The 26,094-nt window shown below is 54.6% G+C and overlaps 1 long non-coding RNA gene across 7 annotated transcripts; it reads right to left on the bottom strand.

Moving 5' to 3' along the window:
• Positions 1-921: 921 nt before the first annotated feature.
• Positions 922-25,509, bottom strand: LOC119259520 (uncharacterized). 7 transcript variants are annotated; one of them, XR_008554142.1, is made up of 10 exons: positions 25,285-25,509; positions 13,938-14,093; positions 13,366-13,616; positions 13,145-13,271; positions 12,030-12,186; positions 11,835-11,897; positions 10,478-10,618; positions 8,132-8,306; positions 6,950-7,060; positions 922-2,382 (listed from the first exon to the last, which is right to left on the bottom strand). It is a non-coding gene; the product is annotated as an uncharacterized LOC119259520 (long non-coding RNA). The 7 variants fall into 7 exon arrangements; XR_005128465.2 differs by lacking the exon at positions 6,950-7,060; XR_005128462.2 differs by lacking the exon at positions 922-2,382 and having other exon boundaries at positions 6,400-7,060.
• Positions 25,510-26,094: the final 585 nt, after the last annotated feature.

Genomic DNA, 26,094 nt, shown 5'->3' with positions numbered 1-26,094 from the left:
TGGAATTAGCTTTAGGACAGCCTTTTCCCCCTAGCACCTCCAGCGTACAAACACACTGACCACGGGGCAACAGCCAGCAGCCCTACTGGGGACTTTCCTGGGTTTCACTGACTCCCCGCTCATTGACCTGGCCTCCCCCTAGACTGTGAGCTCCTGGAAGCAGACCCATGGCCTTAGCCCACCCTAGACTCCCCACTGAGTGCCTGTGGGAGCTGGGCACAGAGGGGTGCTTATAAATACTGACCAGCGGTAACCCACAGAGGCTGGTTCAGGATTGTCCGGGAGCAGGGCACGGACTGAGGCTGAAGGAGCAGGTGACCCTGCAGTCACTGTGAGTAACAACAAATACCGTGGCAGGAGGAGAAACAGTTCTGTATACAGAAAGATCAGATACCTAAAGAAGGCCCCTGACAGGTGCCCACCCAGCTCCAGCGACACCTCCCTTCCCAGGGCTATTGAGACCCACGCAGGGCCATGAAGGGTCCCTCTGTAGCCAAGAGTGATGTCACCAGCTCCCTGGACTATAGTTCCTGAATGTCACAGATATGAAGGCCTCAGTTCTTTGTGCTTAGGAACCCCTACTTTTCTGACCCCTTCTAGCAGATGCTGGTGTCTCGTTGGTAGATCCACACAGAACAGGAGCCACAGATCCAAGTGTGCTTGGCTGACATCCTGACAGCACGCAGCGGTGACAGCTCACAGCCTTGCTGGGGCCGGGGCTGGTGATCTGAAAGGGCGTGCACGGGGCCATCGGCGCAGGGTGGGGGCCACACCTGGACCAGGCAGGGCCTGCAAGCCCAGTCACTGCGGCTCCACGTGGACGTGGAAGTTTGTAGTGACTGATGCTGAGTCCGGGGAAAAGTTAAACCACTTCAGGGCTGTTTAAGAAGATAAGGAAGCACTTCATTCATTTTAAGTAAGTTTCCCTTCAAACAGCAAAGTGTATTGAGAAAGTTTAAATGAACACATCCTTGGCCAAGTAGACAACAGAGCAGCAGCTGCCGCTTCTGGTTCCGCAGGCCCTCTGTGCACACACTTGCCACCGAGCGGCTCTACCGTCTGTCACCATTTCAGAGACGGCACAAGTGACTCACTGAGGCTGCCACGGCCTAAGTAGAAGGGCAAGTCTCAACATCAAGTGTCCTCCATTCCAACAGCTCCACTTCCCTCTCCGGGTGACTCAGCCCCCTGAGGCTCCCGATGGGTATTAGTGTCCCAGTGTTCCAGAATGTCCTCTTCCTGGGCTTTTTCCTTCCCTCCTGTCTGTCTTTCCACCCCTACTCCCCACCCCATGGGGCAGGGGTTGCCTGGGTGTGACCTTCACCCTTGCTGCATGTTCCCCATTTGCATGCCAGAGTACAAGGCATCCTGCCCTGACATCACTGGATGTCTCCAGATTGGTTCTCCAGAGAGGGGCCGGGCTGGGCACTCATGCCATCAGCACCCCTGACCCAGAATTCACCGTTTACTGTGTGGTTACTGTGGCAGCATGGCATGGAAGGCTCCAGGGCAAAATTCCAGCTCTGCTGCCTACTAGCGGTGCCGCCTCAGAAAAGTTACATAATCTCTCTGCGCCTTGGTTTGCACATCTGTCAAATGCAGGTGATAGCAGTGCCCAGCTCACGGCGTCATTGTGGCCATCCAGCTAAATGGTGCCAAGTACTTACACCTGTGCCTGCCGCTGAGTCAGCGTGGGACAAATGGCAGCGGGATTCTGATGGCAAGGTCACTTACATCTAACACCTCCATCACCTGACTCTCAAATCCTTTTCTAGAAATGAGTCTGGTTATGAAGAATTTGAATTCTCATACCCATCCAGTGAGGTAGGAGTGGGTTTTCTAGTGTGTAGTTGAGGCCTCTGAAGTGCAAAAAAGCAAAGTGAGAGATTCAAGGACAGAGTACCCGGAAGTGGGGTGTGCACCTGGTGTGGTGGTCTGGATGTTTGTGTCTCCCCTTGGCACCCCCGGGAGGTAGGGCCTGGGCTGTGACTAGGTCATGAGCCCTCACGATTGTGATCAGTGCTCTTACAAAAGGGGGAGCCGGTGGATCCCACCATGTGCAGTGCACCAGAGGCGCCCTCTCTGCGCTGGAAGGGACCTCCACAGACACCAAGCCTACTAGTGCCGTGATCTTGAAGTCTCAGCCTCCAGAAGTGTGAGACATAAATGTGGACGAGCCACCCAGGCTGCGGGGTGCTGTCGTGTCATCCCGAGTAGACCAAGGTGCTGGAGCCACCTGAGGCTGAGCCGCCGTCTTGCCAAGGCGTCATGACACCTCTCTGGGTGGAACTGTGCCGGGAGGAACCTTCTTGGGAGAGTAAGAGAGCGGTGTGGCTGCTTCTGAAAACTGGAACTCCCACCTTCACATCCCTCTCTGAAAGACTGAATCATCCAGATATTACAGTTTCAGAATCTGAGAAGGAAATTTGCCAGGGGAAAGTGTGCACATCCATTTTTCTCAATAACAGAGACATTCAGAAGCAAAGGTTATTCTATTACCATGGTTCACAGCAGCTCTGGTGATTTCTAGCTGTGTAACCAATCACTGCAAATCTTAGTGGCTTAAAGTTACTGTCCACATTTTATTATTCTCCCTCACACTCTGGGGATTGGTGGGTGGTTCTCACTCAAGCTCCTTCATATAGTTGTGGTCAGACACTGGCTGAGGCAGAGTCAGTGAAAAGGTCTGCTCACTCTTGTGGCTGGTGGTCAGCAATGAGAGGGAGCCAAGAGCCAGAACACCTGCATGTGGTTTTGTCACCTGGCTGGCCTTCCTCACAGCATGGTGGCTGGATTCCCAGAACAAGAGGCCCAAGAAAACAGGGTAGAAATGCATTTTCCTGACCTACCTTTGGAAATCCCATAGTATTTCCCTTCAGTGGTGACTTCAACCACCATTGAGCCATAAAGTCCCGCTCAGGGGTTGTACCAAGAAGATACCGCCCTGTGAGGTGGGATATATGGTGGAGGCCATCTTTGAAAAATACGTCCTGCCACGTGGCAGGTTTTCTTGGAAAAACTTTTCATTTGAAGGAAAAGGTGATGAATGGTAAATTGAGGTTCTCACAGGACCCCTCCCTATAGTCACGTCTGACGGTAGTTCCTTCAGGGAACCGGCCACACAGACATGGTTGGCAACAAGATTTACTGCTCTGCCAAAGCTGTCATTGAAATAAATAGGATTAGGCCTGCAGTGACTTCATCATCCGGACTGTTCTCACAACATATAATTTGTAGCCATGCTGTGACGGGCAGAGCCAGGGGGTTAGTGGGTGGAAACGCCTGGTCACCTCTAGGATGGATCCCTTGGCTAGAAACCTTGCAGGCCCTTGACCCCATCCCATCTGTAGTCAGAGCTTAAATCCTCTCAAACCCAGCATATTTTTTTTCCATGCAGACAAAAAGTTCTTGCAGTCCACCAGAACCCCAGGAAATTTACTCCAACTTACCCCAGCCCCTCTCCCTGAGCTCCCAGCCCCTCTCCCTGAGCTCCCAGCCCCAAGCGGGGGAGCTTCAGAAATCCAGTCAGACCAGTTGAGAGTCTTAATGCTGAAGAGCACAGGGCAGGCCTGTGCTCACCTCCAGGGGAGCTCCATATCCGTCTGCCATCCAGTCTGGCAGCCCTGAGGCAGGGAAAGCCCTCCTACCCAAGGGAGCCCATCCATTTCCCCTGGCTCCCTGACCCCAGGGCTGCTCCTGCTTTCCAGTCTCCTCTCTGTTCCCTGCCCCTGCTGCTGAGGCCTAGCATCCAAGGCCTTCAGTGCAGACCAACCTGGGGTTGCTCTGTTGCTTCCACTTTGGCCTGAGCAATGAGAGGCAGGACTGACCTTCCAGAAAGACCACAGAGCAGAGCCTCTCTTATGTCCCTGAGAATGCATTCTTGCACTCTGGGGCCTTGGAGAGGGAAAAAAAAAAAAAAAAAAAAAAAGCAGAGGTGCTGAGGAGGGGGCAGGGTCTCTGTGGGAGGGGGCTGCAGTTGGCCTAGGATGTGATTTCACACCCTTTGACCTGCCTCACTCACCCCTGTAGAAATTTGTTCCCCTGTGGGCCTATCTGATCCCAGCGGGTGGGGGCAGAGTTTCCTACACCAGTGAATTGCTCCTGATCTCAGCTGCGAACTCTCAGTGTAGAGCAGCAAAGAAGTCCAGGAATTTCCTAAAGTCCCAGGCAGTTCACTCCACCCAGACTGTCCAGATCTAGTGTTGACAGCCACCACCCCCCTTTATTGAGCCTTTACTCAATGCCAAGCACAATAGCAATGCCCCATTCTCAGTACTTCATCTTTAAACAACCCATTTTACTGGTAAGGAAACTGAGGCTTAAAGAAGTGAACATTCTCATTCACACTAGTCAGGCTGGCGCCATGGTGAACCTGGCTCTGTTTGCAAACTCCTTGTTGTAAGCACTTCCTCATGAAGTGTCTCTGACATGTTCTGAGCCTGGCAGGCAGCTCACCAGGGTGCCACCCATTCCATCCTCGGCCCCATGCACCAGGCAGAACCAGAACCAGCAGGGTTGGGGTGAGGAGGGGACAGAGAGGCAGGCAGGTTGGCAGGCTGTGGCTCATCAGGAGGGGTGCCCCTCCATGGGCACCCAGCCGAGGTGGGCGTTTCCCTGATGTCCTGCTCCTGTGGAGGGAAGTCAGGCCTCAGAGGCTGAAGTGCCAAAGACAAGAGGGGATTTTGAGATGACTGCAAGGCTAGCGGTGCTGCGGGCCATTTGGACAGTGTGGTCAGTCCCAGGGGAAGTACCTATGAAAGACTCTCTGAGATGTCCCTGAGAGAGTTCTCCACCCTCCCCTTCCAACCCACCTTCCCAAAGGCCCTCTTTTCAATGGAAAGTGCATAGACTTTAGGGTCATATCCCTGATCAGCCAACTTTGCTAGCTGTGTGTCCTCAGGAAAATCACTTGACCTCTCTGAGCCTCGGTTTTCTCCTCCGTAAGTGGGATTCATTAACACTGACAGTGTTGACGGGAGGACTCAAGGTTTTGAGTATGAAACCCTCAGTGACCAGCACCTGGGAGGCACTAGGATGACAGTGTTATTGTTCTGGTCCCGTTGGAGGACAGGACACCAAGGCCTTGGAAGGCAGGGCGCTGTGGGTGTGTTGATCCACCCAAGTCAAAGTATGGAGGAATTGGACACTCAGTGAGGTTTCCAGTGCAGGGTGGATGGGGCTGACTCCTAGGGCCCGGTCTGGCTGACGCACAGGATGGACACTCCTCCGCCAGCAGACAGCTGCCATCTCAGGGGGAGAGGGGTGTCCTGAAAAAGTTGGTTCATCAAGAAGGTGAGGGACCTACAGAAGCAGGAAGGAAAGGAGACTGGGCCGCCCATTCAGCAAGATCCAAGACCAGCAGGAGGCTGGGAGGGGCACTGAACCCAGCAGGCTCCAAGGAGGTGGCGGAGGGGCTGGTGGGGGAGCTGGGGCCTCACTCTGGGGGAGACAAGCCTCTGGTCGCGTCAGGTCAGGGACACAGACAACCTCAGGACTTGGGACTGTGGGACTAGAAGGTGAACTACCCACCAAGCACTCCCCTGATGGGCCAGGTGTTTTTGCCTGCATTGTCTCAGGTAATTCTCACAACCACCATCCTGGTTGTATAGCTGAGGAAATCAAGTTCAGAGATAATAAATGGCTTGGCTCTAGGCCTCAGTCAGGAAGGGCCAGCCCTGAGATTGGAAGCCATGACTGTCTACCACTTTCCCCTGGACCAGAAAAAAAGGGAGGGGACAATGGGCCAAGCTCTTGTTTGTTGGGGACCCAACCCAAGAGAGCTTTGTGTGAGAACCAGTGAGAGTGTCCTGCCCTCACCAGGGGGCCTGACAAGGGCTGGGAACTCGAACAAGAAAGGCAGGTTTCCTGCCGAGCCTCTGGCTCTACAGCATCTGCCAGACCAAGAATTTCCAGCCAAGCAGGCCTATTTGCTGCAGCCACCGCCACCCACCACCCTCCAAGAGCGCAAGTGCTTTCAGAGCCCTTGGGTGAGCATCCACCCGCATGACCCCTCGTCCCCACGTTTGAAGTAGTGTGTCAAATGCGGAAACCTCTCTCAAAGAGATGGAGGAACGAAAGGAGGAGGCTGCTGGGTCCGGGTCTCCCCAACCGTCCTTCACAGCCCTGACTCTGCTCTAATGGCTGTTCTCTCCCGACTGACCAGGTGGTGTCCCTGAAAGAGCACCTGGGGGACTTCCTGAGTACCCCAGGCAGGGCACGAGGAGGCTGACGGGGGCACTGGAGGCCTGGTTTGCCCAGCAGTGTCCATCTGAGGCCACCTGCTATTTGGCTCCAGGTAGCTCCCTGGCCACACACTTCGCTGCCCACATGGCCCCAGGGCTGACAGCCATGTTCCCACCCCGCTGGGGCTGGCATCCAGCCAGGCCCAGTCAGCGCTTTTCAGCTTTTCCTGGTGCACCAGCTCAGAGCCCTCGGGGTTGGTCTGAAGGGAATCCCTGTTTCAGTGACCTGCCCGAGGGCTCACAGGGCCCACGCCTCTTTATTTCCTGAAAACCCCCATGCACACAGCCACCAGCTGGGGCGGCCTGCAGTCTCATCCCATCCCATGAGCTCCTGGGGACTCAGAGAGTGTCCCCTGCTCACCTGCCATGATGAGCTGAATCTCATATCCTTGACGAAGTTCTGTGCTGGGGTGAGGGGTGGGGAGGGGCTTAAACCCCATGGGGAGCTGAATTCATTCATTCACGTAACAGACACACGGGGTATGAACGGCCACCACCTCCCAGGCCTGGTGGCTGGGGTGACAGCAGCGGTCAGCAGTTCTTTAAGCCCTGGAGTTCTGACATGAGCAAGTGAGGGCTCTGTTCTTCTTTTCCACACTAACAGCGAGAGGGCTGGACTCGGTGGTCCTGAGGGAACCATCCAGATGGCAGAGCAGCCTGAGACATGGGGCCGATTTGAAGAAAAGTTCCTAAAGGGACCAAGTCACCTGGGTGCCGTGGGGTGGTGCCCCTGCAGTCACAGAGCCACTCAGGCGGGGGTGGGTCCAGGCATCATGACCAGTCCCAAGGTTGCAGATGAGAGCACTGTAGGGCCCCACCTGGAAGATGCTGACAGTCAACATGAATGCATCTCCAACTCCCATTCCCACACCAGCCCCAGGGACCCTCCACCTCTAAACCACCCCGCCCCAGGACCCCTCACCTGCCACAGCCAGGATAAGGAAGGAACTGCCCTCCAAGGCTATGAGGCAAGCACTGGCAAGCTTGGGCTCCTTGGAAGCATCTAGATAAAGCTTTCCTATAGGAACCCCAAGCAAGACCTTAGCCAGTAGGGTGAAGTCTCTCCCACTAGGTGGGACCTTCAATCCGAAGAACTTCCATGGCCTCCATGAGAAACTGGCTGGTGTCCTAGTGACTGGGTGTTCTGGCCGCTGGCAGCCCTTCACACCCACCTTGCCTGCCATAGTCCTTAGCCCTGCATAGGAGATCACCGGGGAGCTGAGCTCCTCTACCCCCAAGTGCAGGGACCCCAGTGAAACCCTGAGGGCACAGAGCTCTCTGGCATGGGAAGGGCAGAGCCCCCAGATAACAAGGCCAGAGGCTGTCAGGGTGGTGCCCAGGCCACGTGCCCTGCATGGGTCTTTGGGGGGTTTGGGCCCAGCAGGGATGGAGCCCAGTCCTGGGGTGCGGGGATCTGTCAGGCCTTGGGCAAACTGAGCTTGTCAGAGCCTGAATGTCAAGTGAGTTGAGGAGATAACACACCATCAACCAGCAAACTTCCTGGCATCGTGAGTCATTTCATCTCCGGAGAGCATTTCATCTCTGTCACAGATGACTGCTGGGGGCTCTCACAGGAAAGCCTGGGGCAGCGGGCAGGGAGCCCAGGACACCACAGGAGAAGCTGGGAGAAGCCCCCAGGCTGCCCTTCCCTGCAGTGTGCCCTGTGCTACTTCCTTCCTCTCATCCATTAACAAGCCAATAACGCCAAAAATCAGGTGAGCCAAAGCAAACAGTCATACTGTGCGCATGTGTACAGGTGTGTGTGTAACTGGTGGTGTGTCGGCTGTCCTGTGAGGTGCAGTCACCATCAGAGAACTTTCTCAGAGTCACTGTTAGGGACTGAACTATGTCCCCACAAATCCATCTGTTGAAGCCCTAAACCCCAGTACCTGAGATGTGGCCATATTTCCAGATAGGGCCTCTAAGGAGGTTACGGAGGTTCCATGAAGTCACAGGGGTGGGCCCTAGTCCAATCTGATCAGTGTCCTTGTCAGCGGGAGACACCGGGGAAGGCAGCGGCTGGCCTCAGGAGAAATCTTGCCATAGAATTTCCAGCCTCGAAAACTGTAAGAAAATAAATTTCTTTTGTTTAAGTTCCTTTGTGTTTGCTGTGGAGAAGGCCCCAGGACACCAGTTCAGTTCTAAGGGGTCTCCAGGCTCATGCACTGCACCTCCTGGTTTCCCCAGGAAGGTCTCCTCGAGGCCTCCTTGCAGGTGCCATTTCCTGGGACCTGGGTTCTGCTGGGCAGGGATGCTCCTCCCTCAGCCCTCACATTTGGGGTTGGGTCACCCTCACTATCTCTTAGAAGGTGGCTCCTTCCTGCCAGGCCTTAAGCTCTCTCAAGCATCCCCAGCACTCAGGGCTTCTCTCTGGTCAGCAGCTGGGCCTCCTACTGCCCAGCAAGGCTTTGCTAGCCTCTTAGCAGGAACCTGGAGCCGGTGTGGGCAAGCGCTCCTCTGCGCTGTCTCTGGGCCATCTCTGGACCCTCTGCCCCTCTGCCCACTGGCTTTACTCCTGGCTGCCTGTCAGAGAATGCCTCCAGGGGGCTCAGCAAGTATTCCAGATGCTATCCTCTCAGATGCTTCCAGAAATCCAACTGGGGCTTCCATTCCTTGCCTGGCTGACCTGGGCTTTCCAGACAATCTTGAAGACATAGGAGAGGTGGGATGTGTCAGTAGGGTGGGCCTAACAGCCCATGTCCTCTCAGGCCTGGACCCCTCTTTCAGCCTGAACGAGAACCTGCTGGAAACAGCACAATCCTGACTGACTGACCTCTGGCCCTGCAGTCACCGAGGAGGCCATGCTGCTTGGTGGGCTCTCGGCCTGAGATCAAAGAGCTGAGGCCTGTGTGTTGAGGGGTCACAACCAGGAGGCCATGGTCAGGAGGTCATGGTCAAGCGGGTATCCAGAACCAAATCAACACCAGGCCCTGTTGCACTAGATTCAAGGAAGGAAAAGATTTGCTTTCTTTCCTCAGCCCCTGAGGATTGTATCTGCCTTCCCTCTTGGGAGGAAGTTCCTTTAAGCCTGGAAAACTCCTGCTGTGCTGAGCCAGATCATCCTGGCTGTGACAGGGTGGAGGGGAAGGAGGGTGTGTCTGTCTGAGCAGGTAGGTGAGGGTTCTCTTGCCTTTGACAGATGGTTTCTTTGATGTGGCCACTCATTCATTCATTTACTAAGAATTTACGAAGCATCTTTCTGACCCAGGGTAGGCAAGAAAGCTGTTTGTGCAGGGATGGATGACTAATGTGAGGGATGAAGAAGTCCTTTCTCTGGAGGCAAGTGGGTGCCTGACAATGAAGGAGAGAGACAACACATATGCACCCCAATAAAACTCCTGCTGAGAAGCTCATTGTGACAGGGCAGCCTGTTTGTCATCCAAACATAATTGGGGCCAGGACCCAGCCCCACACTGCACTGTGTTATCTTTGGAAGGTCCTGGGTCCATCCCATGGGTGTGTCTACTCTGTGCTGCAGGAGGTGTGAGAGGAGAGTTGGGAAAACAGGACTGAGCAGTTCATATAGTGATCGCACCCCGAATGCCATCCCCAGGGGGCTCCCTCAGCCACTGGAAGAGTTAATGTTTCTGGAACATACCAAGGGCTGGCCATGAAGGGACTGATGTCTCTGTTGGTGAAGCCAAACCTGCAGGGACAGGCAGAAGGGCTGGTGCTCTGGGTCCAGAAGGCAGGGGAGCCTGGGCCTGAGGTCTGAGCCCCCAAGTCTCCTGCAGCTGGGTCCTGAACGTGGCTGCCTGGCCTCCCTCAACTAACAGTCCATAATTGGCGCCCAAGGAGGCATTCTCCCTTTGTGGCCTTGGCCTTTGACTCCACATTCATCTCTGTCCCTTTGTTGATCATTTTGTCTCATATTACACCGAGGCAATAGAAAATACTGAAAGGAATGTCCTCATCCTCACACCACCAAAACACACACCTACTCACAGCTGAACCCACCTACTCTGTCTGAGCCCTGGAGCCCATCCTTCTTGCCGTTCCAAGATCTTTGCTCATGAAATTGTCTTGTTATCTTCACTCCCCACCACAGCTTTCCCTCTCTCTGCAGGATCTGCCCCATGGACATGCGGCCTTGCTCTAACTCCCATCTCTTTAAAAACAAAACTTCAAAACAAAACACCCCCTCCCGCCTGCCCCCTCCCCCACGTAATTGTTTGCTCTTCATCAACTTCAGTCTCTAAGAAGCTCTCCCCACTGCTGCCCGGGTCTTGCCACACCTCCAGTTGGGATTCCATTATCAAGACTCCTCTAAAGCGCTCTCGTCACCTCCGTGCTGTTGAAGCAGTGGCTGCTTCTCTGCCCCCTTGTTGGCTCTATCAGGAGGGTTGGTTGACTGTGTCTCCTCACTGAAGTGTTCTCTTAACAAACAAAAAAGACAAAAAATAATCTCTTATGGGCCTCCCCGGTGGCGCAGTGGTTGAGCGCTGGGTTGCGAAGCTGCCCGCAGCCTCTGCAGCGCCGGTTCGACCCCCGGCTGCTCCCCGGCCACCGGAGGAGGGTCCCACAGGGCGCGCAGACCTCTCCTGCCGCCCACTGCTCCCCTCAGCAGTGTACTTCGGTCCTTCTGCCTGTTCTGCTCCCCGCTCTGGCTCTGGTGAATTCTCTCACCCTCCCGCGCTTCTGACTGTACCCAGTGCTTGTGTAAATAAATAAATAAATAAATCTTTAAAAAAAAAAATAATCTCTTAGATTATGAGAACAAAGTGGTGGTCACCTGAGGAGGAGAGGGTTGGGGGTAGGCAAACAAGGTAAAGGAGGGCCAAATGTAAGGTGCTGGATGGAAACTGGACTTTGGGTGGGATCATAATATAGCATACACAGATGCTGAATTATAATGCTATATACCCGAAATCTATGAAATGTTATAATCTAATTTTACTCCAATTAAAATAAAAAATGCAAAAAAAAAAAAGAGGAAGAAATATCTACTTCTCTTGGCTTCAGTGGATACAATGCCTGCTTTTCTTTTATCTCTTTTTGCCCATCGTCTGCTGGTTTCAGTCAAACTTAAATGGTGTCACGTGTCAAGGCCAGATCACGGGCCTCCTGCTATTGTCTGGACACTTGACCTGCATGATCTCACTGAGGCCTTAAAACCACCCTATGCAGATGCCTCCTACGCTCACACGGCTCCTCTTTGCCTGTCATCTCCACTGGGATAGCCTCAGGCACTTCAAAATTAACATAAACAAAACAAACTTTTGATTTCTGTCCCACCCCAACTGGTCTTTCCCACCCTGATCACTGGCACCAGCCTCGCTTGGTGTCTCAAGGACTAGAAGTTCTTCCTTGATGTCCCTCCTCTTCCCAGATGATGAGATTGATCACCTGGTGCTGTGGCCCAACTCAACACAGCAGACCCTGCTTCTTCCCCATCCTCCATCATGGCCACAGGCTCCCATGGTGACTGGGAGAGCCTCCCCGCTCAGTGTTGTTCCCTACAATCCAGCCCACACGACAGCCAGAGAGACCTCTGAAGCTTTTAAATAAGAACCGGTCACTTCTCTGTTACTATTTGAATAAAACCTAGATCCCTTGCTCTGGCTGCAATTCCACACAAAACAGGGCGCCTACCTGCCTCCCCAGCCTCGGCTCCGCCAGCTTCCTCTCCATCAGTCTTCATTCTGTTGTTCGAGCCTGGGGAGCAGGGCATGGTGGCAATTCTTCAGCACTTCCTTCTGCTGAGAATATTCTCCCCAGATGGTTGCTTGTCTCAACTCAAATATCACCTCCCCTCCAGCTCTCAGCTGCTCACTCCACGGTCCTTACCTAGCATGTTCCCCATCATCAAAATGGCCTGTTCTGAGTATTTGTTCACTTGCCGTGTCTCTCCCCACACTCAGGCGGACACTCCTGAGAGCACTTTTCTCCCATGTTCACTGACACACCGCCTCAGAGCAGCCCTCCATAGATAGCTGTTGAATAACTGGGCAGACAGAGACCAGGCAGTAGGGACAAAACCAAAGTGGAATCCAGTGTGGTCCCAGGCCTGGGGACTCAAATATAACACGGCGTATAAGAGACCAACTGACGTTTGTAACACACGGCAAGTGCATCCATAAATGCCAGGAGGGTGCCCTGGGGGCCTTGACGGGCACCACCCCAGAGTGTGTGTAAGCATGTGCAGAGGCAAGCTTCCTGGGAAAGTCGTGTGCAAGTGGGGACCAAAGGCTTTTCCGGGGAGGTGGAGGATCATGACTCAGCAGGGGACACCTAACTTTATAAAGAGCTGGGGCCAAAGAACGCAGGAAGAGGATTCTGAAAACAGAGCCTGCAATCCAGTGCGCCTGCCCAAGTGGAGAAAGGCTGTTCTGCCTCCCCTGGGCTGCGTGGAGGAGGGGGCATCATCTGGAGCGAGATCATTCACTTGTTTCTGGAGCGCGAACCAGTGGGCCCTGGCAGCTTGGGGAGCATGTGCTCGGTGCTGGGGTGCCAGAAAGAAAGTAGCTCAGACCTCTGTGGTTGCAGAGACAAAGGAACACCATGAAGATAAAGAAGTCCCAGACCAAGCCCACACCGTGAGACCCTAACCACACTGGGCAGACCCACCGCTGTCTCTCTGCACTGCACACGAGCCTGAGCCCCAGGCTGAAGCTGTCCTGCAGGGACTTGTCCCCCAGCTGGCCCTGCCGGCCACAGAGCCTGTCTTCCCGCTTGCTCCTCATGCGCTTACTCACCACACACGCAGTACACGCATCACCTCTGCTCTCTCACACACACCCACACCTGTCCTCATGACCTCACTCGGGCACCTACGTCCTCACACACTGCCCCACCCCACCCCAGGCAGGGAGCCCAGCACGCACACATGCTCACACAACCACATCTGCCTTCCAGAAACTCCACAGCTCTTTGGGGGGACCATGGGCATTCCAGGAACACACCTTCCCCAAAACATCTGTAGTATTACAGAGAGCGCAAGGCAAGGCCACCTGAATTGTCTATGCAGATGACAGGGCAAGACAAGCAGGCTTCTTGGAAGAGGAGAATATGAGCTGAGCTTGAAGAAAGCTGTGGAGTGGTGAAAACAGAGAGGAAAGGGTTGGTTTGTTGAAGATACTGAATTAATCAGGCTCTTTAGGCTACAAAAAAGATAACATGTCACCTTGCCTCTTGGAGCTGAAAAGCCAGGGTTGGTCTGCCTCAGGCAGTGTGGGAGCAGGAGGCAAGAGTGATGTCAATACAGCTCTTTCTCCCCAAAGATGTTTCCCAGCTGGATTCTTACCACCTGGGAGACCAGATTGACCTTGGCAATTCGAGTGGTCGGAAACTGTCTTCACTGAGAGCACCAACAGAAAAGGCTTGGCGGACTCGATTGGCCCAGGCTGAGATCACACACTTATTTCTGCACCAATCCTGTATGGTCAGAGATTCCGAGCTCATGGATTGGCTAAGTCTGCTCTCTCACACACACCCCCACACCTGCCCCAGGACCTCACTGGGGCACCTATGTCCTCACACACTCCCCCACCCCACCCCTGTAGCAAGCTGGGTCCATCCAAATCACTGGGATGGTTTTCTTTAGAGGAAAAAAGTCTATGATCGGAAGTGGGAAAGTGGAACTAGAGAGAGAAATCAATAGAGGTCAAACATCCCTTCCTTAAATATTAGTGAATCCCTTCAATATAGAATTCCACATTTCTAGAAGCTTCCACATAATTTATCCATTTTGCTCACCAGGCGATGATCTTTAGCCAAGCATGGTTATCACCCTCTTTTTCCTATTAACCAAGAGCACTTCCAGACATGGCACTTGATTTTTCTTCTCTGCCACCATAGAGCACAGAGAATCATCTTGAAGTCTCTTGGGTCATCTCTATAATCCTGGAATTCCTGGGTAAAGCGAAGAGGGTAAGAGGAAGGCAGGAAGAAGAGGTAAGACTTAAGTTCTTGACACAGCAAGTGTGAAGGGCCTTTGGGACAATGGAGTGGGACAGCCCAGGAGGCAGGGAGGTCATCTGTCTGGGCCTGACTCTTCTCTGCTAGGAAGAACCAGGATCAGCACCAGGACCTCCTCATCTCGCAGGGAGGACCTCGACAACTGTCTGTCACCTTCTACTGATCCCTTCTCTCTCAGGCACCTTATTGCCACCTCTAACCCTCCTCAGGGCTGCATAAGCTGTTCTCCAAAGATGGTCCCCAAGGATGCAGGCCTCCTGGCATTCTTGCCAGGACGTGGTCCCTCCCACCTGCATCTTGGCTGACCTTTGACACACAGAACATGGTAGAAGTGATTCCAGGCCAATTCCAGCCTTAGCTTTTAAGAGGAATGGCAGCTTTTACTTCCTCTTTTAGGGACGTTTCATTTTTGTGATCCCCAAGTCACCATGTGAGATGTCTGGCTACTGTGCTGGAGAGATGACATGGGGAGGCCTGTAGCGAAGGAGAGCCCTCCAGTCTAGCCTTGTAGTTGAGTCTCCAGGTGGCCTAGTCCTAGTCTTTATCTGAATGCACTTGTAGGAGAGACCCCCACAAGAGACCAGAAGAACCAGCCAGCCAAACCCAGTCAACCCACTGAAACACAAGAGATAATGAAATCTTGGGTTTGTTTTTTTTTTTAGTCTCTGAATTTGGCAGTGGTTTGTTATGCAATAATAGACTATAATAACCTCCCTGTTGGGAGACTCAAATATAGATTCAAATATAAGTGATGGGTTATAACAATCTCCCTTGTTGGGAAGATTGGCTGCTACTCCTGAGTCTTGTGACACCCCCCTCCCAGTCCTCGAGACCTGACATGGTTCAGGCAGATTCATACTAAGTGAATAGCCAAGTTATTAACCCTTTCGGGAAGGTAGGCCAGTTTTTAGAGTCAGTGCACAAAAGGCTGTTCATGTGTTGTCAGATTTTAGGACTAAAGCTTCTATAAAGTACCAAAACCCAGTTCCCACAGGGCTGGAGACCAGGACAGAGGCCAGTCCGGCTCCCCGGCTCCCTCTTTGGGTGCTGGCCCAGAGCAGCGGTTAGTGAGACCCAGATGCCATCCAGGTGCCCTGGCACAGCTCTGAGATCATGGTAGTAGATGGCGTGTTTGAGCTGCCTCCCAGCTGGGCACGGCTCTGCCATCTTGGCCACACCTAGATCTCCCTGCTCCCCCGCATTTGATTGGTGTGCAGCCGCCAGGCTTGGCCTGCCCTGGACAGCTCTGTCCTGACTTCCTCTTTTGCAGACCCGGCTCCCCCCACCCCCCATGACTGTAATCCCTTTTTCCCTCTACTCTGGGGAATCTCTCTTCTCTTTTCCCCAGATCTCCAGGATCGCAGGGCTGTTGTCACATGTGGCATGAAATGTGACATGTGAATATGACATGTGTGACTCCTATCCTACTACTAGACTGTGTGCTTCTAGAGACCAGGAACTGTGGCTTCATTTCCCCCAACACAGACACTGTAGAATTCACTCAGTCATTTATTCACTCAACAATCCACTATGTGCCAGCGTCTGTTCAGCAGGGACATAAAGAGAAAGAATGTTGCCTTGCAGTCATGTTTGCCAGGCGGACAGGGAGCTGTGCAAATGGGCAGTGATTACACAAGAATGTAACGCTGAAGAGGTGTGGACACCGCAGAGGAGTACTCAGCCCAGATCAAATGCTCTGTAATGATTGTGTGCCAGGCCCTGTTCCAAGCGCTTCATTTATTTGCTTATTCAGGTTCTCATTACTTTGAAGTGCTTAAAGGGGTAAATTAGTATTATTTTGGAATAGTATTATTCTGTGCTTTGTGAAGAATTTGTTTCACTTTTGTGTACTGACAGCAAGCCGTACACCTGTCCCCATCCACAGCGCCTTCCAGATTATGCTATTTGCTGGTGACACAGTCTGCACACACACACGAAACCCCAGGTCCACGAGAATGCATACGTGCACACACATGCACGGCCTCACGCCAAGTCTGCCGTGTGCGGCCTATGTGTCATAGGCCGACATGAATATATAGAAGTAGAATTACTGGATCCAGGGAAGTGCATTTAAAATTTTCACTGTCCTCCACTGAACATTTGGATCTTAAAAACACACCGCTAAGCTTTTCAAAGCCCTCCCTCTGATGTCTTAGAACGCCCCCTGCCACGACCCAATAACCCAGGGCGGGCAGAGGAGGTGGAGGAAGAATACAGATCTTCATGGTGAAGTGTTTCTTTTGTTTCTTTGTCTTTTAAAATATGAATTTCATATACATATATTATAAATTCATATTTGCATGTGAAATTTATATTTCAAATCACAATAACAAAAGCTAATAAAAATTATATATGTGTGTGTGTATATATATATATATATATATGATGTAAGCTTAAATTAGAAATTCAACAGGGCATGTGTGGTAGGGAGACTTGGGGGCCACCCTGGACCCCAGGACAGGGTTTCCCTGAGCAGGGTAGGCAGGAGAGACTCAGGCTTATTACTGGGGTCCTGGATAAAGCCTCTCCTGCCTCAATGCCAGCCTCAAGGTGTTCAGGTTCCTGAGCCAACCTATGGCTTTTTTGCTTACCCAGTTGGGTTAACTTACCTGAGGCCACTGCTGGTGGTGGCAGAGGCTGGGCTGGGATTGAGGGCAGGGCCTTGGATGTTTATGGTGTAACACCCAGAGGAGCAGAAGGGTTGATGGGTAGACCAGGGTGGGAAAGGTGCTGGGACAGAGAAAGGGCCAGATGTCTGCAGAGAAGGCAAGACGGAGGCCTGCCAAGAGCAGACGGCATTTAGGGTGACTGTGGCCTCACCTCGGAGGGCAAAAGGCAGAGGACAGGGTGTGTGAACCTCAGGGGCTGTCACTGTGATGGATTTGTTTCACTTCGAGCTTTCAGATGAAATAACCAGAGTTTCACCCTAGCTGTGATTACCGGTGTGACTGGAAAGTCAGTTTCCGGCACCCTCTGTACCTCCCCAGCCCTGGCTCCTCGGCCTGGTGGCCCAAAAGGCATCAGCCTTGGAAACCTGGCATCAGACAGGCCACACCTGGGGTGTCTGTGACAGCCAAAGGGGAGCAGCCTCACCAAGGCCAGAGAGGAGAGAGGCCACAAGCACGCTAGGCCCCTCCTGCTGGTGTGGGCACACACGGGATGCCGGGTAGCTTTTCCCAATTGAGCTCAGGAACATTCTCCAGAAAATACTCTGACTCCAAAGTCATTACCTTATCTCTTGTCCTTGGCAGTCTTTGACCCCGCGGCTGGGTGAGGCCGGAAAGAAAGGAAGAGGGTTAGGAGGAGAGGAGTTTGCCTTTGGCTGTGTCTCAGGCCTCCAGCCATCTGGGGAGCAGAGGATGGGAGCAGTAGCGGCTTCAAGCAGAAGCAGAACACAGGACAGAGCGGCCAGAGCAAACCCCACTGACCTCAGGATGCTGCCCCGAGAAGAACTTCACCTGAAGTGTGGGAGAAACTCAAGGCCCTTCACTTAAAATTATAGAAAAGAGGAACCCCCTAATCCCAATACCTTGGAGAACCGGAGGCTCCTGAACAGCTCAAAGAGGGGTCACATGGGAGCAGATCAGGTGTGGCTTGCTGACTCCCCCAGGTCCAGAGTCAGGTCCAGGGGAGAACCAGACAAAGCCTCACAGCCCAGAGGTGACCACAGGGTGCCACCGTACCCAGATGCCCCCTCTGGTGGTGGCCCCACTATGGCACTGCTGCCGCTAAGGCGGGACCCTCCACCCTGCGCTTTCAGTGGAGGGTCCTGCCAGTCCCTCTCAGGGACATGGGATGAGCAGAGCCTGGTCAGAGCGGCCACCCCTCAGGAGGTGGGAGAGCACACTCTGGCTCTGCCTGGGGCAGGAGGGGCTCAGCAGGTGGCCCATCCTCCAGGCCTAGGAAATGTGTGGGAAAGATGCAGGAAGCCCCCAAACATGACAAGACTCACTGGAAAGGCAGACCTGGACAGAGGGAAGAGGGAGCTCTTTCAAGAGGTAGGCGGCAGCTAGGAAAGCAAACCTAAAGGCAGCAGGGCGGCCCGTGGACTTTGAGTCCTTGCTGGGGCTGGAGCAGGGCCCAGACCCCACTCCCCACCCTCAGGTCCTACCTGGATTCAAGCTCCCAGATCTACCCTCCCCCCACCACCTCTACCTCCACCCCAAGAACCAGAGCCACAGTCTTGGCCCCACCCACTACCTGCATCCTCTGGGCCCAGAAAGCCTCTCCCAAGTTCTGAGCAAGGGACCAAAGGCTGAGGACAGGCACTCGGAGCAGCTGGGTGAGGCATCAGGGCAGCACAGAGAGGCTTTTCAGCAGCGAGCAATTGGGTTCTGAGGACAAGTCCGAGACATCTGGCTGAGCTGCAGCCAGAACTGCGGGGTGTCTGCAGCCTGGTCCAGTGACAGCCCTAGGGAGGGAGAGGGCACCAAGCAAGAGGGAGGCGCTGTCCCGAAGTCCTTCTGTCCTTGTAATGTCCCTGGTGTGCGGGAGGCCTTAGTGCCACCCGAGGAGTCAGGAGTCAGTCAGGGCCCAGAGAAAGAGGGAGGCCAAGGAAGGAGGTGGGGGAGATGGGGGGGCCACCTTGGAGGAGGGACTTCCAGAGGAACGTCTAGAAAAAGAGGAGAGGCAGGACCGGCCTGTGAGCGCTTCTGACTCTGAGCCCAGCGTGCCTCCAGTTCCCGGGCCCAGGGAGATGGGGGTGCCGGGAGCCAGCTCTGCCCTCCTGCCTGCCTCCCCCAGCCCGCCCGAGCCCAGGATGGGGTGCTGGCAGTGTCTCCCTATTACTGCACCCTATGGACTGAGGTGGGGCAGGCTGGCAGGGCCGGGGGGAGACACCTCCTCCTGCATTCCACAGATGTGGTGCCCAGGGCCAGGCTGTGGAGGCCGCGGGGCCTGGCAGGGGCCCCTGTAGCTGCGGAGGCTCCGAGGCGGGGCAGCCCTATGAACTCATACTTTCCTGGGCTCGGGTTCTGGGTCATAAAACCCGGACACTGAGCAAATGGCCCCAGGTGTCGCCCTCCCAGTTTCGCTGGGATAAGAGTCTGGAGCTGTGCGAGGCTGACCTGGTTTCGATGGAGCGCCTCCTGCTCCCAGCTCAGGCAGAGCTGCTGACACTTCTCTCTCCCTTTCTTCCCCACCAGCTTTTTAGGGCGCCCAGGCCTAGGCCTTCCCCCAGGCTCCAGGGGCCTGAGCAAGGGAACGTTCTCAGAAAGGAGAAGGGACTAATCCCTAAGTCAGGTAGTGGCAGAGCAGAGCAGAACTTGGCTCGGATTCCCGGACCCCCGGGGTGGTTTCTGTCCCTGTGCCTCTGTGGAACAGCCTGGGAAGGAGTCGGGAATGAGCAGAGAACTTGGGGAGGCTCACCCCGGCTGCACCAATTTACCTCAGGCTGAAGCTCGAAGTCACACACACACACACACACACACACACACACACACTCACACACAGAGACACACACATGCCTAGCCCTTAAGACCCTCTGGGGCTGTGCTTCCCTGGCAGTGAAGTGGCCAGGCTGGCAGGGTTGGCTCACCTCTCCCCAGTCCTGGGATAACAGGGCCCTCCTTCCTAATCCTCTGATCCCCAGTTCCTCCCTCCTGCCCCTGCCCCCCAATTCAGAGCTCCCCTCAGACAGTCCAGGGCAGTCAGAGAACATCCCTCTCGCCCTCAGGAGACAGGAGACCTCTCCATGCTCCTCTGCAGGCGGTGACTTGGGAGGGGCCCTTACCGACCCCAGAGGGTCCTCTTCCTGCCTCCCTGACCGGTTGGTCTCGTTTTTTACCTCCCAAACCCCCCCCCCAAGAAAAGCACACCCCTCCAGGAAGACAGATTGAGGAGGCGCAGGCTTTGGAGGCTGACAAAGCAAGTTATGAATCCTAACTGATCACCGAACCGTTTTAGGACTTCAAGCAAGTCGCCCACCTTTCTAACTGAGCCCCTCAAACTGTGGAGGGGCCATTTCCTCCATGTGGGGTTCCAGAAAGCGCTGGAGAGACCCACTCTCAGTAGGCTCTGAACCACAGTGGCTATATTATTAAAGATGTTAGGAAGTGGGCCTCCCTGCTGGCACAGGGAATAAAGTCTCATTGCTATCAAGCTATCTGCAGCCACTGCAACACGAGTTTGGTCCCCAGCCAGGGAGCTACCCACATGGCACAGCAGACCGTTCCTGTCTCTCTGCTGTGCCCCTCAGCAGTGTATTTCAGTCAATCTGCCTGTTCTGCTCCCCACCCTGTCTCTGGTGAATCCTCTCACCCCCTGCACCTCTGGCCTACACCCCAGTTCTTGTATGCATAAATAAATAAAAATAAACCTTTAAAAAAATAAAGATATTAGGAAGTCCCTCTGATACCCCCACCCTCAGTTTCCCAGGCCCCTGGCTTCCCTGGGGTCACATGGTGCTATGGGGTCAGGCTCTGGCCTCCCCTAACTTTGGGCAGGTGAGTAAAGAGTGATAGACACACACCTGCCTTCCTGCCTTCATTGTCTCCTAAAACTGGGGAGAGCAAACCCCCATCAGCTGTTGAGTGGTCAGCGGGGGGCATTACACAGTAACGACACTCAGGGATAAGAAGGGCCCACCAGCAAAGCAGCTAACTGGCGGGCCACCCTCATGCTGAAATTGGCCGTCAGAGAAAGAAGACCCCTCTCTCCTCCACCACGCTGCTGAGCCTTCCCCAAGGCACTGCTTCCTCTGGGCCTGACCGCCCTCCTCACCTCTGCAGCTGCCAGTGTTCTCCCTGTCCCGGCTCTGCAGCCTGCCCAGCTGTGCAAGGGCAGCCTCTTCCGGCAACTTGCACAGCGGAGCGTGGACTCTCATCCAGGCCCATCTCCAGCGGGCAGCTTTGTCCTGGCGGCGGCGGCATTTCCTCTCCTGCCTGCTGCCCTCCCTCGCACGCCTGGTGCGGTAACGGGGACCTCTGCCAGGCTTGAGAATGAACACCCCCGTTCACGAATGCCGGCCTCGCCGCGCGGCTCTCCCACGCTGGTCAGGAGAGGCCCGCGCAGGCCGGGCTGAGCTTATAGAGAAGCTATTGGGCCACAGAATTGAAAAGACCTGGATTCAAGACTGTCACAGACTTCCGTGTCTCCACAGCGCTCTGTGCTGGCTCTGGTGCTCCAGGCCTGCCTGCCGCCTGCCTCCTGCCTCCTGCCTGCCTCCTGCCCCCTTCCTGCCTCCTTCTTCCCTCTTCCTTCCTCTTCCTTCTTCCTCCTTTTCCTCCCTCCCTCCCTCTCTTCCTTCTATCTTGTCCTGCCTCTCTCTGCTCCACTGTGGTTCTCTCGCTCCCTCCCCTCTGCCACTTTCCTCTCTCTAATGCCTGTTCCCTTCTAGTGTCCCCAGGAATCCCGTGGATACACCATCTCCCTCTTCCTTAAGTCAGAAAACAAGAGAAAAGACCAGAAAGTAATAAAAACCCTCAAACACACGGACACCCCTGGGCCTAGGATCCAAAGCCCCTGGTTTCACCTGTTATTTCCTATTGTGTCCACCGCTCGCTTTCCTAGACCCGCCTGTAGCTAGACCCGCCTGTAGCTCACAGCACTCAGCCCAGGCCCAGGCCCCAGCCCAGGGGCCGCCCCTCCCCGGAAGGCTGACACTTGGAAGGGGGAGTCAGAAGGGCGTGGAGTCAGCAGAAGCTGGTATCAGGAGGCAACCAGCCTCTAGAGGGGCTGCAGGGAGCCTTAGAGCCTTAGAGTTGTTAATTCTCCCTCCTGGTTTTTATGCCTTTGAGGCTTCAGACCTAGAACAAACTCCCACTCCCTCTCCAGGGCCCTCACCCTCGTCAGTGTGGGTGACGGAGGCCGGAGGCCGGGGCTGGACCTGGAGGCTGGGCGGAGATCTGGTCCGCATCAGCCTGGCTGATGCCAATTAAGACTCAGGGATCCCCTGCACCTAACCCTGGGCCCAGATCAAAGCCTTGGCCCTCAGATGAGGGGCTCCCGATCATAAATCTGAAGGCGTAGGGCCTCCAGCTAACGAGCTGTCCTGGCTCAGGCCAGAGTGGGATTCTGGATCCTTTTTCATGGAGCAGCCAGCTCAGAGTGAGGGGTCAGGGGTGACCTAGACTCCAGAGCACCCAAGCCCCCCCACCCCAGCACTGGGCTTTGCTTAGTAAATCCTGGGGTCCATGTCCAGGAGGGGATGTGAGGAGTCACACACCAGCCCCGGGCGGTTCCGGCCCCACGAGGCCCCAGGACTGCTCTGTGCCCATTGTCTGGCCCCACAAGAATTTTAACCACTAACATCTGGTTTCAGGAGACTCCGGAAGAGCAAATGTCTTCACCTCCTTTGATTCCCTTCACACAGAGGGCTTTTAAAATTTTAATTTGAGGTGACCTCTGACCTAATTTCCCATTCCCATAGATTCCAGATATTTCCTGTGCCCTCAGATAACCCCTCAAACCAGTTCCCACCTGACCAGAAGCCCCGCTAAAGGGGACACAGCCTCCCCCAACCACCCTCTAAGCTGGGCTGGGAGCACCCCTCCACTCTGGCTCCCTCCCCATCACCCCTGCCTTCTCCCACAGTCCCAAGATGCCTGCACCCCACCAGACAGCTCCGTGGGCTCTGGCCCAGCCCAGTCTGACCCTAGAAGCAGAGGGGGGCTCCTTTGCTCCCCTGCTGGGATGTTTTCAGTAACATCACAACAGTAATGACACTGCATCTGCCAGTGTCCACGCAAGCATTGCTCCTAAGAAATAAGTCAGGAGGAGAAAGACAAACACTGGGTGATTCCAGCATATGTGAGATAGAAGAAAACAAAGACACAGACAAAATCAGAGCTAAACAAACCCTTGGATTCTGAGTGCAGAACAGAGGCTGCAGCGGGAAGCTGGAGGGGAAGTGACGGGGTGGGGAGTGGGCGTTTTGCTGGTGGGCAGAGCAATAGGTAACATGCACCTGAGAAGGTGTCAACTGACACCCCTAAATCGTATGCAGTGTTGTGACCCAATGTCACCACCATAAAAAAAATTAAAAATAAAAGAATTCTCTCTACTAGACAGATGAGAGAGTTGACAATGGACAAGAGAAATTTGCTCAGGAGAACTCAGCCAGCCCGAGGCAGAGCTGACACCATAGAGAGGCCTGGGAGTGAGCGGGGCCTCTCTCTCTCTCTCTCTCTCTCTCTCTCTCTCTCTCTCTCTCTCTCTCTCTCTCGGAGAAGCAGAAGCCACGGGCCTCAGGGCTGCCAGGCCTTGGAGCTGTTGGAGCCGAGCTGAGAGCTAAGGCCCTTTCACCCGGATGTGGCCTGCCTCTCTCAGCCTGGTGACCGCATCCTAAGGCACCAAGGGCCTCAGCAAAAGCCCAGCAAGAGGGACGGAACGGGGAGGGGGAGGGGAAAGAGCTGGATCACTCAGACCCTCAGCCTCCATCCCACTCTTTCCTGTAGCCTTTGGACGACAATGCAAAGGTCTCTCTGTGGGTTCCCGCTGTGTGCCCAGCACTGTGCCCAGCTAAGCTGTGCAAGGGGACTGATGAACACAGTCCTGGCCCCATCTTGGAGGCACCGAGAGGCTAGCAGAGGAGCAGGGAACTCCTGCATGGCAGGTGGCCCCAAAGCTGAGCCCAGAGCCAGAGCATCAAGGTGGCTGACCTGGCTTCCTGCACGGGAGCTTTGCAGCAGGGGCTGATTACCCAGAGACCTCCCACAGGTCGCCCTCATGGCGTGTGGCCACTCCCAGAAGTGCTTACAGTGGTCAGAGTCCAGAGCCCTGGCGGATCCTACCAGAATCACAGGCTGTCTCCAGGGCCCCTCCCCTTGGGCCAGAGGGTGAATGGCACTGGGGGCAGCCTCATGGCCCCAGTAGAACCACGGCCAGCCCCAGCCTGCTGGTAGTGGTGAGACCACATGAGTCCCCACAAAAGCCTCCCCCAGCTCCCCATCCCAGCCCCGTCATGCCCAGTGACTCACACTGCCTTTCCAGGCCCAGCTTTCCCTGCTGATGTCACCGTCATACCCACCCCTTCCCAGCAAACCCTGGTGAACCTCTCTTTCCTCTGCTCCATCTTATATCCTCAGAGTCAAGAACACTAAGTGCTGGAAAGGATCTTGGGGCGTTTCTAGGGAAACTGAGCCCCGCTAGAGCCAGGGGTGTTTTCTGGCTCACAGGCTGCAAAGCACTTAGAACTCGGCTCTGACTTAAAGGAGCTGGTTTAGGGCTCCATCCGGGTGGCAGGCCCCGCTCTGCCAGTCACTAAGCTCTTGACCCTTTCACTTGCCCAGGGAGCCAGAAATCAGGGTCTGGACTCTCTGGCTCCATGACTGGCCTCTGGGCACTGCTGTGCCAGGAGAAGCTGGAGATGGAAGTTTCACCCCAGTCTCTCCAATTGCCCAGGTGGGGAGTGGACAATTCTTCGTCAGAACATTCTGTGGCTTCAGAGAAAATTGGGGCAGGAGCAAATCCTGCCAGGAGGAGACTGAGACACAGCCTCATAAAGGCCTGGAAAAGAAGGGGAAACCACCCCAGTCACAGAGCTGACAAGCCGCAGACAGGGTGCTCCCAGGTCACAGAGTCCATGGACTTGAGGAAGGGCAACCTGGGAATGGCAGTTGTCACAGTGTGTTCTTCCTGGGGAACCAGCCTCGCCTGTGAGAATACGTTAGAAGCACAAGACACAAAACCTCCAGCTCCACCACAGGCCTACTGACTCAGCCCAGCAAGCCCTCCAGATGATTCTAATGCATGTGCTCAAGTTTGTTGCTGCCCTTAAAAATAGGACTCTGACTCAGTTTCTCTGCCTCCTGCACCAGCTTACCACCAGCTCAGAACTCTGCCCTGGACGCCACCCCACTCCCCTGGGACCTGCTCCCATGCCATGCACAGAGCTGATCTCCTCACTAGGGTACCAGGTCCTGCTCCTATAGCTCCAGTGCTGGCTGAGGTCATTTGTGGACAAACAGCCATTAGCATGCTGCAGCTATATAGTGCCTTGAGGTGCATGTGCACAGGCTGTTGACTGAACAAGGGCAGTGGGCCAAAGGAGCCAATGGAAGGATAAAATCCAGCTCACTTTCCACTTGCTCATGTCCCCCAGTGCTAGGCAGCATCCACCAGCTGGGGCACCTTTTTTAAAATTTGCCCAAAATGCCTTCTATGAACTAGTGCTCAAGTATCTCACCAGCAGGTGCAAGTGACTCTCTCCAAGGTTCCTCTGTTCTGAGCTAGGACTTCCCCTGCCTTGCCCATGTTTACACCATCTGCACCTCCATTGTTTCTTCATGTAGACATGGAACCGCACCCCATCCCCAAATTGGCCATGCCTGTTGCCGTCACATGTGCCCTAATTACTTCTGTCCTTGGAGCCTTTTGGCGAGATGGGTTGCTTCACCTCTCCTCTCCCAGCCCATCCTTGCTGACTCCTGTCATGTTTACGATGACATAATAACCAGCAGACAAAACATCTTTGTCAATTGAGGTTTGAGGTCATTTCATTACCACATCTCCTAAGACACCCATGGCGATGAGTGGAAAGGCCTGCCTTATATGGCCTGGCTGAGTGCAGGCCCTGTGGCGTCTGCCTCTCAGGACCCTGGGCTCCCTCAGGACCCTGGGCTCTGTCTGCCCCACGGGCAGCCCTCAGAGGCTGAAAACAATGGCCATCCTCGGCCCACCTGGAATCCTCCCAGCTCCTACGGGTGCGCTTGTGGCTGGTCTCTCGGCCGTGCAGCTCCAGCTCTGCTCTGTGGCTTCTGCTGGTTCGTTGGTTTTTTTCCCCCAGAAAATTGAACACGTGCCAGCTAGGTGCCTAACTTTTTTATTTTAACCACTTGGGATTAAGAAAAATCTGTCTGCACAGAATGCGGTTACCCTAGGGGAAGGGGTGGGGAGGGAGTGGGTAGAAGGAGCCAGGGGTTGGTGGCGGGCCTTGGGCGGTGGGCGTGGGGAGAAAAGGAAATCTCAGACTAATGTCGCTGCAAAAAAAAAAAAA

The sequence above is a fragment of the Talpa occidentalis genome, unplaced genomic scaffold, assembly GCF_014898055.3.
Source record: "Talpa occidentalis isolate TD23 unplaced genomic scaffold, MPIMG_talOcc4v2.1 talOcc4.5, whole genome shotgun sequence".
NCBI lineage: Eukaryota > Metazoa > Chordata > Mammalia > Eulipotyphla > Talpidae > Talpa > Talpa occidentalis.
The sequence above is the reverse complement of the archived record's forward strand: the minus strand, read 5'-3'. Positions and strand labels throughout refer to the sequence as shown.